At 40.1% G+C, this 12,719-nt stretch overlaps 1 long non-coding RNA gene across 2 annotated transcripts; it reads right to left on the bottom strand.

Moving 5' to 3' along the window:
- Nucleotides 1-3,330: 3,330 nt before the first annotated feature.
- Nucleotides 3,331-11,144, bottom strand: LOC122540514. 2 transcript variants are annotated; one of them, XR_006309335.1, is made up of 3 exons: nt 10,975-11,144; nt 9,779-9,856; nt 3,331-3,842 (listed from the first exon to the last, which is right to left on the bottom strand). It is a non-coding gene; the product is annotated as an uncharacterized LOC122540514 (long non-coding RNA). The 2 variants fall into 2 exon arrangements; XR_006309334.1 differs by lacking the exon at nt 3,331-3,842 and having other exon boundaries at nt 9,073-9,856.
- Nucleotides 11,145-12,719: the final 1,575 nt, after the last annotated feature.

The raw sequence follows: 12,719 nt of genomic DNA, 5'->3' as shown, positions 1-12,719 counted from the left end.
CAGAGGAGATTTACTAGTATATTGATTGCCTGGTATGGAGAGAAGGTCTTATGAGGAAAGGCTGAGGGACTTGAGGCTGTTTTCGTTAGAGAGAAGAAGGTTGAGAGGTGACTTAATTGAGACATTTAAGATAATCAGAGGGTTAGATAGGGTGGATAGTGAGAGCCTTTTTCCTCAGATGGTGATGCTAGTACGAGTGGACATAGCTTTAAATTGAGGGGTGATAGATAATAGATAGATGTCAGATGTAGTTTCTTTACTCAAAGAGTAGTAGAGGTGTGGAGCACACTGCCTGCAACAGTGGTCGACTCGCCAGCTTTAAGAGCATTTAAATGGTCATTGGATAAACATATGGATGAAAATGGACGAGTGTAGGGTAGATTGGTTCCACAAGTCAGTGCAACACCGAGGGCCGAAGGACCTGTACTGCGCTGTAATGTTCTGTGTTCTATGTTCTATGTCTGTGTTTAAAGTATGTCTTATTCCAGAACAAGATAACGGTGGGTTGCTCAAGAGAATCGGGCAACGCTGTTGCCACTGGCAGGAACTTTAATGATTGCTCTGCCTTTACATTGCCATAAAATAATGTCATTCCCCACTAAAGGAGGAAGATTTCTGGCCTAAGTCCATTTCCATTTGAAAAGGTACCAGTGCTAGAGTTACGTACATTCCACAAGTCAGTGCAACACCGAGGGCCGAAGGACCTGTACTGTGCTGTAATGTTCTGTGTTCTATGTCCTATGTCTGTGTTTAAAGTATGTCTTATTCCAGGACAAGATAACGGTGGGTTGCTCAAGAGAATCGGGCAATGCCATTGCCACTGGCAGGAACTTTAATGATTGCTCCGCCTTTACATTGCCATAAAATAATGTCATTCCCCACTAAAGGAGGAAGATTTCTGGCCTAAGTCCATTTCCATTTGAAAAGGTACCAGTGCTAGAGTTACGTACATAGAAAATTAGCAAAAATAATTAACCTTCAAGAAAATGATAACAGAAAAGAATGAAGAAACACACCTAATGGATAACGTTGGAGCCATGGAATAAGGGAGACTTGAAGAAATCCAGTGAGGAAACTAAAGAATGCCAATGCCCCTCTAGACATATTGTAACAACGAATAAATGCAACAGTGGTCTCAGAATCCACAGTGATGGCTTAGGTTCTGTTCTCTGCTATACACTAATAATTTCCAATCTCCCCAGTGCGATATGAGGAATCTCCAACTGCAATTCATTTTTGGAACTTGTTCCGTTCATTGTGACATTAAGATGTCAAGTTAGAAGCACTCAGCAGAGCCAGATTATCACTGCAGAATCCCTCTGTTATATTGATTGATAAATGTTTAAGGGTATGAGGAGACGTAATTGACAGACTCTGTGGTGCATCTAAAAACAAGGAATAACATTTGTGATCGAACAGTCTCCGTGCTGATTTTTCTGTATTTGATGTTTCTGAATTTACATTCACCATTTCTCTTGCACATTTCAATGTCACTATTCTAATGGACAATGCCCATGTAAACGGTCATTATATTCCCTCATCACTGGAGCTCCTGTCCATTCAGAAAGAAAGAAAGTTATTTTCATATTCTCAGGATGTTTCAAGGTGCTGACTGCCATTGGATAGTATTTAATCAATGGAGTGATGTGGTATGATTTCCAAAGCAGACTAGGTCAAAATCTCCTCTCTGACCAATATATTTTTTGAGAAACATTAGAACTGTCAGATATGAAGTAATTAAAGCCACTAGATTCAACAGATTTGAATAAACTGAAATAAAACTTATAATACAAGAGGTGACACAATAGTGCAGACTCCATTGTAGTACCACATACATTCTAACATCCAGAATTAAACTGAGGTCAATGTAGGTAACAGACAAACTGTGATTAAGGACCCTCCAGAGAACATCAAATGAAAAATAGAGTGAAGATAGATCCGACAGATTTCTCAGCAATATCTTAAATGTCAATAACACTCTGCATCAAATTTCAAAGTCGCAAGTGGAAATTTGATAAAGCACTTGGTAAACTATAAATGACTTTTTTTGAGACCCCAATGGATCCCAGGCTGATCCATAAACTTACTAGCCATGCTTTCTATATTGTCATCTAAATCATTTACATAAAATGACAACCAAAACCTTGCAGATGACACCAAGATTGGTGGTTAGTGCGCAGTGAAGGTGGTTATCTAAGGATACAAAAAAGTCATGATTATTTGGATCAATGGATGAAGAGTAGCAAATGGAGTTAAATTTGGATAAATGCGAGATAGAGCATTTTAGTAAAACAAACAAAGGCAAGACTTATACAATTAAAAATAAGGCCTTGGGCAATGTTGTAGAACAGCGGAGTTCAGATACATAATTTTTTAAAGTTTGCATCACATATAGATCAGGTGGTTAAAAAGGCATTTAGCACAGAGTGGTAGAGATGTACAGCATGGAAGCAAACCCTTCGGTCCAACCCGTCCATGCCAACCAGATATCCCAACCCAATCTAGTCCCACCTGCCAGCACCCGGGCCATATCCCTCCAAACCCTTCCTATGCATATACCCATCCAAATGCTTCTTAAATGTTGCAATTGTACCAGCCTCTACCACATCCTCTGGCAGCTCATTCCATACACGTACCACCCCCTGCGTGAAAAAGTTGCCCCTTAGGTCTCTTTTATATCTTTCCCCTCACCCTAAACCTGTGCCCGCGGCATGCTTGCTTCATTGCTCAGATCTTTGAGCATATGAGTTGGGGCATGATACTGGGGTGGTACAGAATGTTGGTGACGCCTCTTCTGGAGAACTGTATCCAGTTCTAGTCTCCCTGGTCTAAGAAGGATATTATTAAGGTGGAGAGGATTCAGAAGAAATTTCACAGGATGTTGCCAGAGTGGAAGGCTTGACTTGTAAGGCAAGGTTGGATAGGCTGGGACCTTTTTTCACTGGAGCATAAGAGGTTGAGAAGTGACCTTATAGAGATTTGTAAATTCATGAGCGTATAGATAATGTGAACGACAGGTGTATTTTCCCAAGTGTGGGGGCTTTCAATACCCGAGTGCAAATTTTTAAGGTGAAAGGAGAAATACTTTAAAAAGATCTGAGGGGGTAATTTCTTTACACAGAGGGTGGTTCACGTGTGGAATGAATTTCCAGAGGAAGTGATGGATATTGGTAAAATTACAATGTTTAAAAGACATTTAGATAAGTTCATGACTAAGAAATGGTGGAAAGATTTGGGCCAAGTACAAGCAAGTGGGATTAGTTTAGTTTGATGTTATGGTCAGCACGGACTGGGTGGACCACAGTGTCTATTTCCATGCTGTAATTAGGAAATTAAGTTTAAAATAATTAAATCTTTTCAAATCAGAATTTTTCTTCAAATTTTAAAAACTGAATCATGTTTTACTCTTGTCACTGTGTTTGGGTGAAATCATGAACTTTGCAGATTTTCCCTGAATGAGTGTAGAATCCTTTTGTTCTGGGAAGGACAAACTCTGGGCAACTATGGGTGTGCAATAAATGCTGGCCTAGTCAGCGAAACCCTCTTCCTGTGAATGTTTCTTTTAAAAAAAAAGTCATCATGGTGCAAAGATTTGAAACTGGCTGAAGACTCCTGTCCTCAAGGCATCTGGCATGCAAATTTTCAGTGAGAAATCTGATTAAGGTCAATTAAAATCTCTCCACAACATCAGCGTATTCGATGACAACATATGCGTAGTGATGCTTCTCTATGAGATGCCAAGGCAGATGATAGGGGAGAAAGAAAATGTTGTGGTTCTTGCAGGAGCATCTTGATGGCCTTCTTTTTATTTGTTCATTTGATGTAGACACCATTAATGAATCCTATTGTAAAAAAAATGGGATAGCACCCTGTGAACTTGCATTCTAAAAGCCTTGTAGAGTTATTGACACAGAACTCCTTCCACCATCCTAGTATCATCATACTGTCAAAGCTCTTTCTTTTCTTTTTTCATCACATTCCACCATTGTCAGTCAGTTACTTACGTCAATCAGGCTAGCAGCACATGTCAGAACCCTGAAATATTCCCCTTAGAGCAGGCCCACTCTTTTCCATTAGTCTTTCATAGGATGTGAGCATTTCTGGCAAGGTCAATATTTGTTGCCCATTTTTATTTTACCTTAACCTGACAGATCATTTCAGAGGGCAGTTAAAATTGTACAAGATATTGGTTCGGCCGCATTTAGAATACTGTGTACAGTTCTGGTTGCCACATTCTCCAAAGGGTCCACATCCTTTTGGTAGAGTGCAGAGAAGGTTTACGAGGATGTTGCCTGGTATGGAAGGTGCTGGCTATGAAGAGAGGTTGAGTAGGTTAGGTTTATTTTCACTAGAAAAAAGGAGATTGAGGGGGACCTGATTGAGGTTTACAAAATCATGAAGGGTAGAAAGGAGAAATACTTTCCTATCGGAAAGATATTGTGAAACTTGAAAGGGTTCAGAAATGATTTACAAAGATGTTGCCAGGGTTGGAGGATTTGAGCTATAGGGAGAGGCTGAACAGGCTGGCGCTGTTTTCCCTGGAGCGCGGAGGCTGAAGGGTGACTTTATAGAGATTTACAAAATTATGAGGGGCATTGGTAGGTTAAATAGGCAAAGTCTTTTCCCTGGGGTTGGGAAGTCTAGAACTAGAGGGCACAGGTTTAGGGTGAGGGGAAAGATATAAAAGAAACATAAGGGGCAACTTTTTCACGCAGAAAGTGGTACGTGAATGAAATGAGCTGCCAGAGGATGTGGTGGAGATTAGTACAATTGCAACATTTAAGAGGCATTTGGATGGGTATATGAATAGGAAGGATATGGGCCGGGTGCTGGCAGGTGGGACTATATTGGGTTGGGATATCTGGTCGGCATGGACGGGTTGGACTGAAGGGTCTGTTTCCATGCTGTACATCTCTATGACTCTATGACTATACAAATGCCGGTTTGTAGGATAGGGTCAAGAGGTCCCAAATCTGTTTTCTTGGAAGCAGAGACAAGAGTATAGGCAAAAGCGATGTGGGTGAGAGTAATTAGACAAAGTGAAGAAAGGGTTAAAAAAAAAGTTACCCTGTGGCAGGATTTAAAAGAAGTGAAGCAGATGTACTCTTCAGTTCAGTGGCATCTCCCTACAATACACTTGACCTGTCTTATTTTGTTTTGGCAATTGAAAAAATAGCATTAGCCAAGAAAACTTACATGTTTATGACAATGTAAATGAGCTGCCAGGGCCATTAAGTTTACCAGTTAGGAAGATTGAGGCAATTTGAACTTGCTATACTAATTGGTGAAGTGTGCTGAATTTGCTTTCTTTTCCTAAGATTATTAGAATGTTAGAGTACAGAAGGAGATCATTTGGCCCATTGTCCTTTCACTGACGTCTTGAAAAAACCATCCAAGTTCCCCATATGTTTCCCATAATACGGCAATTTATTTGTTAAATATTTATTCCACTTGCTTTTGAAAGCTACAATTGAATTTGTTTGCAACACCCTTTCAGACATTAATACAGTGCAACAGCACTGCTGAATGTTGTAAGGATTTTCATACCATCAATCACAAATCATATCAGCCACCTTCAGTTTTCAAACCAATTGAAATAAAACAGTCAAAGATAACTAATGCTACACACAAAATGCTTGTGTTAAAGAATCTATTCAAAAAATACATGAAGATAGATGTACTATGGTGCAGGCACATTTATGGATAATATATTAATAGCAGAATATATTTTAAAGAGAACATATGCTGAGGCATTGATCCATGGCTGTAAAACTTTGGAATAGATTGGTCTTGCTTCTTTCAATAACTCAGTTTAAAATATGGTAGGGCGTAAGTTGGAGATGCAGTAATTGCTGCAGATCTTGAGACACATTCCCCTCCATTTTAGAGAAAAGATTGTGGAAACAAAATAATTTGCATGTCATTTTCCAAGCAGTTGCTTAATCACATGCTTAACGATCATTACTGAATAGAGGAGGACGCCATAGAGAAATTAGCTTTTGATATTACGTGGAAGGTATAAAAGAAGTGGAAACTTTGCAGATATAATTCACATGGATCTTAAGATGAGGGGTTACAGCGGTGAAAAAGACTCAAGGATTTATTCACAGAACATAGTCAGAGAGTAATAAAATGGACAGCAAGGAAACAGACACTTCAGCCCAACTCGTCCAGGCCGACCAGATATCTGAAGTTAATCTAGTCCCATTTGCCAGCACTTGGTCCATATCCCTCTAAACCTTTCCTACTAATATACCCATCCAGATGCCTTAAGTGTTGTGGTTGTACCAATATCCATCACTTCCTCTGGCAGCTCATTCCATACATGCATGATCTATTGTGAAAAATTTGCCCCTTCGGTCCCTTTTAAAATCTATGCCCTCTAGTTCAGGACTCCCCCACCCCAGGGAAAATAACTTGTACATGTACCCCACCATTACCCTCAAATTTTATGAACTTCTACAAGGTCACCCCTCAGCCTCCAACTCTAGGGAAAACAGCCCCAGTCTATTTAGCCTCTCCCTATAGCTTAAACCCTCCAACCATTGCAACATCCTTGTAAATCTTTTCTGAACCCTTTCAGGTTTCATGATATCCTTCCAATAGGAAGGAGACCAGAATTGCACACAATATTCCAACAGTGGCCTAACCAATGCCCTGTACAGCCGCAACATGACCTTCCAACTCCGGTACTCAATACTCCGACCAATAAAGGAAAGCATACCAACCACCTTCTTCACTATTGCATCCACCTTGTTGTGGTAAACTTTATATCCCTCAGATGGGGGATAGCCACAGGAGACTCCTGCACTACCTGCCTGCCTATCCTGGCAGTAACCCATCTACCTGACTATTTTCAGTTTTTCTCCTTTCCTATAACTGCCATTCTGTCACACCTCCTAATTCCTGTAATGTCCTCATTGCCTTGGACTCCTGTTCCATATGATTCATGCTATCTGATAGGATTGCCAACAAAAGACACTTAATGTAGACATCATCATGAGTAACATGGAAGCTTTCCCATATCTCCCACATCCGACGGGAAGATCATATCACTCTAGTAATGGCACCTTAACAATCTACAGACCTAGAAAATAGCACAGTCTCACTGCTGTAAAAATCACTGCTGCAGGTGACCTTAGTACCTATGTTTTATATTTTTAAATTTTAATCAAGGGACAGATCTTAATAAAACATAACCAAAAAGAACCCACTCTACTCTTTTGTAGGTAAACAAAAAAGACAGAGCCGGAGATGTGTTGCTGGAAAAGCGCAGCAGGTCAGGCAGCATCCAAATCTTTGTAGAGGGAGGAAGAGAGCTTCTTCAAGGAAGGCATCCTTGTAAGAGGATTCGCAGTAGGCTGAAATCTTTGAGGAGAAAGTGAGGTCTCCACCTATCACATTTCCGACACCCCTCCCCCAAGTCCCTCCTCCCTACCTTTTATCTTAGTCTGCTGGACAAACTTTCCTCATTCCTGAAGAAGGGCTTATGCCCGAAACGTCGATTCTCCTGTTCCCTGGATGCTGCCTGACCTGCTGCTCTTTTCCAGCAACACATCTCCGGCTCTGATTTCCAGCATCTGCAGACCTCACTTTCTCCTCAAACAAAAAAGACAGCAAGGTTATACTTAAAAACCATGCACATATCTGCTTCTGTGCTATGAGCACTCCCACACAAGGCCAGCTGTGATTTTCACTTTGTTAGTTTTTCCTAGACTCACTCCGATGACCAGGGATACATGAATTCAAACAACAAAAGCAGGAGCTGTTCTGATTCATTGCTGTGTCAGTCAGCAGTGTAGGTTTCTTTCTCTCTTTCTCTCACTCACCATGTAGTCTTAGCCTTTGTCCCTCTTCCTCCTTTTTAAGAATGTCATTGTTTTGCTCTTTCCCTCACCTCCAAGTTCCAAAACAATGCAACTGTTTATAATTACTGCTCCTGAAATTTGAGGAAGTCAGCTCCAACAGCTGAAATACCTCAAAACAAAAAAGGAAAGCAGCTCTTACAGCCACAACTTTTCCTGTCATCCATCTTGGATTACCCAGAATCCTTATATTATCTAGCTGATGGTCCAAACAAGAGCAAAAGCATGCAAAGGATTTTATAGAGGAAATAGAGAAGGCTGTTTTCACTGGCAAGATACTAACAAGAAAGCACAAATTGAAGTTCAGAAAAAGACTTAGTTGGAGGGTTAGATTAAAGTTGATGGTGCACAACATGATCAGAATTTGTATTTGTTTTGCAACATTCTTTGTCAAATTGGAATGTGTATGTGAGAGAGCCAGTGCAGACTCAACGGCTGAAGTTTCTCTTTCTGCACTGTAGGAATTCAATGATAGTTAAAAAAAAATTAAATGGGAAGAAACTGGAATGAGATTAGTTGATTTAATGGAAGCAAACACCAGAAAAGCTGTGATAGGCTATATTGCCTGAAGAAGGGCTTATGCCCGAAACGTCGATTCTCCTGTTCCCTGGATGCTGCCTGACCTGCTGCGCTTTTCCAGCAACACATTTACAGCTCTGATCTCCAGCATCTGCAGCCCTCACTTTCTCCTCCTATATTGCCTGACTATTTGGAGATAAAATTGTACTCCATAATGCCAATTCTCTGAGTGCCCCAAGATCCCTTTAAGTTTCAATGTGGCATTGGCACATACTTTGGGTGCAAAGCTCACTGATTACTTTGTTGAAGGGTTAGAGAGTGCACTGACAGAGTGAGCAGATCATCATGTCAATCAGTGGGTCCATGACTACTGCTTTTTGGAGCAGTTTACATCCTCTTAACCTTGTGCAGCTCAACTGGCAGAGGCATGAATCAACCCTAGTGGCATTTGAAAAAAAAACCTCAAGTCAGCAAATCATTCAAACTTTTACCATGGCTTGACTAAAGATTCACAATTAAAAAGGGGAAAGGGGAGGGGTCAGTAAAATTTGGGAAGGCTCTTGAAATGGCAGGGAAAATATTCAGGTACAGATGACACCCACAAGAAATTAGAATAACCTTAAATATTGAGCATTTTTTTTAAAAAATCAATCCTTTCCTTATTTGATCCTGCTGATACAAAAGATTAAAAGGTAATGACGAGTTTATTTTAAAACAACAATTGAAATTACAAACACAAAACAAAAGAGGAACATACAATTTTCAGAGTCAGTGACATCAGAAGTCTTAGCGCTTGCCTGGCAAAGATTTCATCTTGCTCAATGTGGAGCAATTCCATAAATATATAAAAATAACTGTGAAGAAAGATCAAACAGAAGTGGCAAGTATTTCTCCTTCCACAAAGCCAGACACAGTTTTTCTATAATTCGCTATTTTTATTTGACGCTAGCGTAGTCATATTTTCATTGTACTGAGAGTTGTTGTAATAAAATCCTTCTGCCTATGAAGGAGATAAGCCAGAAAGACATTCTGCCCACATATAAATAAGTAATGTGGTGTATGAGTTGCAGTGCTGGTATGATGCCAGCTATATAGGCTGTAAATCCCAATTACTGGAGGAACATATGAAACAACACTTCCTTTTGACTGTAGTTTGACTCAGCTCCAGACCTCAGTAACACCTTAATTCAAAAAAATGGACAAAAGCACTGAATTCCAGGAGGTGAGGTCTGAATGTCTGCCCTTGACATCAAGGTTACATTTGAACAGGTGTGCTGTCAAGTAGCATTACCAAAACTCTGGTCAATGTCAATCAGGAGGAAAATTTTCTGCTGACTGTAGTCATACTCATACAAAGGAAGGTGATTGCAATTGCTGCACTTCGGTCATCATACCTCTAAGACTGTCCTGCAGGAGTTCTTTCGGGTAGTGTCCAAAGCTGCTTCATCGATGACCCTCTCTCCATCATTAGGCTAGAAGTGGGAATGTTCAATAAAGATTACACAATGTCCATACCATTCACAATTCCTCATATACTGATGCAATCCATGTCCAAATGCAGCAAGACCAAGCTGAAGGGTGACCTTATAGAGGTTTACAAAATAATGAGGGCCATGAAAAAGGTAAATGGATAACATCTTTAACCAAGGGTCCCAAACTATAGGGCATAGGTTTAAGGTGAGAGGGAAAAGATTTAAAAGGGACTTAAGGGGCAATGTTTTCATACAGAAGGGTGGTGAGTGTATGGAATGAGCTGCCAGCAGAAGTAGTGGAAGCTGTACAATTACACCATTTAAAAGGATGGGTTTATAAATAGGAAGAGTTTAGAGGGATATGGGCCAAATGCTGACAATGGGATGAGATTTATTGAGCCATAATGTTGAGTTGCCAGTAGATTTAAGAAATCTGTTTGACATGGATGCATTGGACTGAAGGGTCTGCTTCCATGTTGTATATCTCTAGGATTCTAAGACTCTGATCTGGACAATATCCAGGCTTATGCTAACAAGACACAAGTAGCATTTTCAACACACAAGTGTCATGCAATTACATCTCCAACATAAGTGATTCTAACCATCTCCCTTTAATGTTTAATGGCATCACCATCACTGAATCCTCTACTATGAACATCCTTAGGGTGACCATTGATTGTATTTATATGACTAATCCTGTCCAATCATTATAGGAACAGGTCAGTGGGTAGGAATCCTGAGAGAGTGACTCACCTAACTCCCCAAAGCCTGTCCACTATCTACAAGGCACAAGTCAGGGGGGTGTTGGAAGATTCCCACTTGCCTGGATGAGTGCAGCTTCAACAACATTAAAAAATCTTCATGCCATTCAGGACAAAGCAGCCTGCTTGACTGACATTACATCCTCCAACATTCACTCTCTCTAACACTAACACTCAGCAGCATCACTGTGTACCAGCTACAAGATGCACTACAGAAATTCACAATTTACTCCATCCCCCTGACCACTTCTCTCTCAAAAGGAGATGAGAAGCAGATACATGCAAATACCACAAGCTGCTGGTTTCTCTCCAAACCACTTGCCATTCTAAGTTAGAAATACTCCACTGTTTCCTTACTGTTGCTGTGTCAAAATCCTGGAAAGCCTCCTAAGGAACACAGTGGGTGTCCCTACACATCAAGGAGTGCAGTATTTTAAGGAGACACATCACTACCAACTTCCCCCCATGCACTTAGAAGTGGACAATTAATAGTGGCCAAGCCAGCGACACCCCTATCCTGTGACAAAAGGAATTTATCCCACATGACACCTTGTTCCATGAGGAATCAATTGTGATTTCTATTAATCTCTTCTGCATATACATGGCAACCCTCTGACCAATCAGAGTCAACCTGTCTGGTTTGGATTTAATCAAACAACTAAAATAGACAATTAGTGGTTGAGTATTTCCATGCTAACAATAGTCCAACCAATCAGCACCCTCTTATCATTGCTGAATTCATCATTGATTCCTTTTGAATTTCATGTTTTTGTGTTTTAGCCCTGATGAATGCAAGACAAAAGGTTTCCACTTCATGTCTCTTTTTAGCAGCAGTTAGCTCTCGATCTTGATATTTAGAAATTAAACACTTCTCTGTGCATTCAGGGAGTCCAGAACCATTTGGGCTTACACCCGCAGGGTAAAAATCATTAGCAACATGACAATGGTTATTCATAAAAAAAATCAAAAAGGTCCACAATCAATCCATTAGGAGGACCAGGGGCAGTATGCGTTTTTTACAAAATCTTCAATAGCCCCATTAATTTCCAAGTCAATTGCTGTATCCATCAAGCTGCTATTATTGGTTGCACAACAAAAGGGGTCAAATTTGTCAATGCCTGCCTTATTGTGAATGTTTGCTCACTTACTTTTAAAGTACAAGTTTAACTGATAGATTTCTAATGAGCAATTCATTTGGTGAGGGCAGCTTATTATTTTCCTTATCAATCTCCTCTTAACCTTTCTAAAGAGAGCTTGGATTTTATTTTGTGATCCTTAGCGTTGTTGTTCAAAGATGCTTAAAAGTTATTGTAAAGAAGAATATGAAGATATCCAATTAAACTTTCATTTAGTTTTATTTTTCATTACTCTTAAATTATTTATCATCCATCCAAACAAGTTCATAGTCTGTTTGCTACAATCTGCATTGGTTCAACTTCCCAAATATTTGCTTACTGTTTGTAATCATACCCAACAAGTCTTCATTAATCTTGGCATTTTTTGTTAATTCTGGCAAATGGGCGACATGCTCACCGATTGTGGAATTAATTATCTCTTCTAATTGTTCTTTATCTGTGACAGCTTCAGGAATCTCGACTCATGATGTGGAGGTGCCGGTTTTGGACTGGGGTGTACAAAGTTAAAAATCACACAATACCAGGATATAGTCCAACAGCTTTATTTGGATGCACTAGCTTTCGGAGCGCTGGTCCTAACCACTTGATGAAGGAGCAACACTCCGAAAGTTAGTGCTTCCAAATAAACCTGTTGGACTATAACCTGGTGTTGTGTGATTATTAACTCACTGTAGGTGGTTATCTTAGAATTAGTGGCCACACTCATTCTCAGAGCTGTGATTTCAGGTAATCTCCATTTATTTGAAATTTGTTAATATGTCTTGGCTGCTATGATTTTGCTGAGTCTCACGCTGGTGTTACCAAACTGGAGAAGAAGTTTCAGCTCTTCCTCGATTTTTGCAGATTTCCAATCCTTAACTTTTCAGGACCATTATTTCTATGATATGTGCCTGATGGCAGATGGTTAGAGCAGGATGATCTCCTGGCCAACTATCCTGTAAACGGTAACAGCAAGTCATCACAGTG

This window comes from Chiloscyllium plagiosum, chromosome 35 (genome assembly GCF_004010195.1).
Source record: "Chiloscyllium plagiosum isolate BGI_BamShark_2017 chromosome 35, ASM401019v2, whole genome shotgun sequence".
NCBI lineage: Eukaryota > Metazoa > Chordata > Chondrichthyes > Orectolobiformes > Hemiscylliidae > Chiloscyllium > Chiloscyllium plagiosum.
Note: the sequence above shows the minus strand (reverse complement) of the source record. Positions and strands in the feature narration are given on the sequence as shown.